Below are 4,695 nucleotides of genomic sequence, written 5' to 3' on the forward strand. Positions count from 1 at the left end.
AAGATACTTGAGAAACAAAATGCTTAGCATGTATATTTATTCAATTTATTATTACGCTATAATTTTGTAAAAGTATTTAATTAAAATAATACTTTTGTAAAAAGTTATCAAACCAAGGGAACCCCACTTGTTAGTGCGGGTCACCTAATTGTGTTGGGATGTTGACTGTGGTGGGGTATGTTTAAACCCAACTTGCCTATAAAAAAAAGCAAAATTATAAAGTATTAGAAAGGAATAATAATGAACAATTTTTTGTCATTTTAAGACGAGTTTCTTATAAATATTTGGTACACCATTTTTATGAAGGCACTACTTTTACCAAAAGACTTTTAAATACAATGGCTTATAAAGAATTTATTATACAATAAAATTTACATATGTATATTTAACTATTTTATTTTGTAAGTATCATTATCGAAACACATACTTGGTATTAACTTGAAAACTCTACAATTTCTTTTTAGAAACTTGTATCGATGTATCTCAAAATCATATGAATATACATTTAAAATAAAAACGTGCTTTTATAAGCTTTCACCCGAATGATTAAGTGAATGTTTGGTTCAATTCACTTATTCATACACGTAAAAAGTAGTTGATGAGAAAGTGAATCTGAACTGGAATCTCTTATGAGATTTAGGAAGCAACCGCGAATGGTACGAACTGTAATTATAAATTCATACGGAGGCAATTCTACAAGACGGCGTCTTCGCGGATTCCTCGAGTCTCCGGACGCAGGAGTCAGGACGAAGCTCCACATGTGGAGCAAATGAAACACAAACCCGCCCTACATAAATCCCAAATGCATCATATCCCACCACTCATCGGCCATCGCCCTCATCCAGAAATCCCCAAACACCAAACCCCCACTTTCTCACCTCCACTCTCCGCCGGACTCCGGTTTTCCGGTCACCAAAAATCACCTTTCTAAGCCTCGCCCCCAACATCGCTTTGCAACCGTCCTGGATCACCCCGGTTTCTGGTTTTCCGGCAGAATCTTCACCTTGGTAACGGGAAAAACCCAGATCCCCACGCCTCGAACTCAACCGGAATGTCTTCAACTCTCCGCCGGAGGTAATAAAACCCTAGAGAGAGAGAGAGAGAGAGAGAGAGAGAGAGAGAGAGAGAGAGAGAGAGAAAAGTTTGGGGTTTTTTGTGCGGAAACGTAGAGCTGCGAATTGGGAAGAGGACGAATTTGGGGAGGGAAGCGTTAAAGGATAAGCGGGAGTCTGGTTCTCTATGGAATGACGGAGTACTGCGTGCCGCCGCCGCTGCCGTTGTTGTTCATGGCGTCGCAGCCGTTCTCCGCCTCTGTATCGACGTTGAACCCGTGGCTGGACGACTGCAACGCGATGATGGAAGCGTTCATGGGGTCCGATTTCCTGCCGTACCCGCCTACGCCGACGCCCTTGTCGGAGCCGCCAGGCGGGGCGGCGGCGGTCGCAGCCAGGGTGCCGTTCAACCAGGAGTCGCTGCCGCACCGGCTGCAGTCGCTCATCGATTCGTCGCGGGACCGGTGGACGTACGCGATCTTCTGGCAGCCGTCGGTAGACCAGTCGGGGAAGGACATGTCCTTCCTGGTGTGGGGCGACGGGTACTACCGGGTCGAGGAGCCCAAGCGGCCCGCCCGGAATGCCTCCGCGGCCGAGCAGGCCGACCGAAAGAAGTTCCTCCGCGACCTCAACTCGCTCATCTACGACGTTCCCCCGCCCTGCGAGGAGGCCGGCGTCGTCGACGAGGAGGTCACCGATTCCGAGTGGTTCTTCCTCATCTCCATGACGCAGTCGTTCGGCAGAGGCAACGGCCTCGCTTGGGACACACTCTGCAGCCGCCAGCCAGCGTGGCTCGCCGGTGCCGACTGCCTCGAGGCGGCGTCCTGCGAACGCGTCCGGCACGCGCACAGCCTGGGCATCCAGACCATGGTCTGCATCCCCGCCGGCAACGGCGTGGTGGAATTGGGATCGACCGAGCTCGTGTTTGCGAACCCTGAGCTCCTGCAGAAGGTGTGGGCGACGTTCGCTGCCGAGGAATTCGATCCGGATGTATGGTTCAACGACCATCCATCGACCACGACGTTGCCGACTCTGGTGGTAGGTGAGATCAAGGGGGCCTGTGATGCCCAGAAGCAGGTTAACGCGAAGGACCCCAGCGGGAGCTCCCTGACGACGATAGACATCTCTGGGGGCGAATTCCAGAGGCAATTGAGCTTCTCAGAGTTGGGATTCCTGGGGGAGTCGTCGACAAACAACTCAAAATTAGGGTTTTTCGAACAGACGACAGCAAACAAGGCCGTGTGCAAGCCCGAAAACGTCGAGATCCCGAGCTTCAATCGGAGCATCTGTACCACGACGGCAGACGCCGTCGGATATGACCGGAACCTCAGCATCGGCGGCTCGTTGGAGCCGATGGCGGTGCCAGCAGCTTCAGTGGATGAGAAGAAGTGGCCGTCCTCTGGGCTGTCAAGGAACAGCAATGTTGAAGACGGAATGCTGTCGTTCTCCTCTGCGATCGTCTTTCCGTCCGGGGTGAAGTCGGGGGGAGACTCCGACCACTCCGACCTCGAGGCGTCGGTGCGGGAGGCAGAGAGCAGCCTGGTGGATCCCGAGAAGCGGCCGAGGAAGCGGGGCAGGAAGCCAGCCAACGGGCGGGAGGAGCCGCTGAACCATGTGGAGGCGGAGAGGCAGAGGCGGGAGAAGCTGAACCAGAGGTTCTACGCCCTCCGGGCCGTCGTCCCCAATGTGTCGAAGATGGACAAGGCATCACTTCTGGGTGATGCCGTCTCCTACATCAACGAGCTCCGCAGCAAGATGCAGGGGCTCGAGTTGAACCGGGACAATTTGCAGAGCAAGGTCGAGGCATTGAGGAAGGAATTGGCTGCCCGAGAGTCCCTGATCTCCAGCTCAATCAGCCCAAGCGCAGGCCGGAACCGGCCAAACAGCTCCGTGGACGAGTCTGATCTCAAGATGCCGAAAGCCAAGTACCCTGGAGTCGAGATTGAGATCAAGATCCTTGGGCGGGAGGCCATAATTGGAGTTCAGTGCAATCGCAAGAACCATCCTGCTGCCCGGTTGATGTGTGCGTTGATGGAGCTTGACCTCGATGTGCATCACGCAAGCGTATCAGTGGTGAAGGACTTGATGATCCAGGAGTCAAGGGTGAAGATGTCGGGCAAGATCTACACGCAGGAGCAGCTTACCGCTGCCCTGTACGCGAAAATGGCATAGCGTGAGATAGTTTGCTAAACTAGCTGATTTTTCGCAATGGTGACTATCATCTTAGATAGATTTAGCTATCCTTGTTAAGATTAGTGTTGTACTATGAGATCACGCGGTTTTTTAGTGTTTGATGCTGTGAAGTGTGCCGGAAATTTTTAAGCCGATCATCGCTGTAAAATATAAGAGATGGTCTAGTTAGCTGCTGTAAAACATCCGAATTGAGGAACTATAACGCATTCCTAATTTAAAATTACATTGGTTGTGCGTGGAGTTGCAATTTCCGGTAACGACATTGAGAGGTCTTGCATGGAATGATGAGTGATGTGCCCTGACCTGACTGGTATGTGCTTACTTGAATTTGTTTTCTGTTGGTGCTCTTTTTTCTCCATGTTTTGGTTCTTTTAGTTTTTTTTATTCTTTGTATGCCATAGCTCTTGTCAGATTTTGGGCCTGAGAAGAATATGGGTTCCTTCTGAGTTAGGCTGTGGTATCATTGCTTGTATATTGGTTTCTTTGTGAACAAGAATTGTCTTCGGAGACAAAAAGTTAAGTGGCCGTGTGCTCTATGAAAATGTGACTTTAAGGGCATGTTTGGTTGGATCACATGAGAATCATTCTCTCATTCAAATGAGAGCGTGATTCTCACATTGGACCGAATCTCATGCTCAACCGAACATGGGAATCACGTGATTCGAAATCATCTCAACCCGTGAGATTAGAAATCTCACGGTCACGGGTAGGGGTGTGATTTCAAATCACACGTTTCAAAATCGCACCCGTGAAACGCAGGTTCTGCAAAAAAAAAAAAAAAACAAAGTGAGCCCAATGTTTACACTTTGTTTTTTTTGCATCGTCTCCCTCACACGTCTTCTCCTCTCTCCTGTATGAAGAAGAAGAAGAGCAGGGGAAAGTCAGAAGCAATCTTCGCCGGAAAACCCAAGCATCGCCGGAGGAAGGGGGAAGGTCGCTTGAAAAACAGTTAAATTGATTTTTTTCTTTTGCTGGATGCTAAAGGGGGGTGGGATGGAGCTCGCCGGAATCTATTCCACCGAGCTCCATTAGCTGGCTGTTGAGGTGGAGGAGCCCAGATGGAGGGGCTCATACCAGAGCTCCTGGTTTATTTTTTATTCTGATTTACAGTTTTTATCTTATTTTATGTTTTGTTTTAGATGCCATTCCTCACGATAAAGAAACATGAGATTCCAAATCACATGATTTTGAATCCCATGAGATTTCAATTCTCATATGATTTCATTTCATTTCATTTTTTGAAAAACTCAGCCAAACATACCCTATGATGAAATGGGACAGCCCTCTTTCCCTCCTTTCAAAAGCCCTTCTTTTGTAGGACTTTTGGTGTTCGTTCATGAGGGTTCCTTTTGGCGAGTGGCCTTTTTAGAGTTGTTTTTCCTCTTAACAGAGAGTGCTTCCGAATGTCTGAAAATTGTTTCAGATGTCCACCATTGTTTCAGTTACTCGT

General features: G+C 48.9%; 1 pseudogene across 1 annotated transcript; it reads left to right on the forward strand.

Annotated features, from left to right (window-relative positions):
- Positions 1 to 798: 798 nt before the first annotated feature.
- Positions 799 to 3,479, forward strand: LOC149822106 (transcription factor MYC2 pseudogene; annotated as a pseudogene). Its single transcript, XR_016425916.1, has one exon. The product of XR_016425916.1 is annotated as a transcription factor MYC2 pseudogene (transcript).
- Positions 3,480 to 4,695: the final 1,216 nt, after the last annotated feature.

This window comes from Nuphar pumila, chromosome 11 (genome assembly GCF_984573655.1).
Source record: "Nuphar pumila chromosome 11, dmNupPumi1.hap1.1, whole genome shotgun sequence".
Classification (NCBI taxonomy): domain Eukaryota; kingdom Viridiplantae; phylum Streptophyta; class Magnoliopsida; order Nymphaeales; family Nymphaeaceae; genus Nuphar; species Nuphar pumila.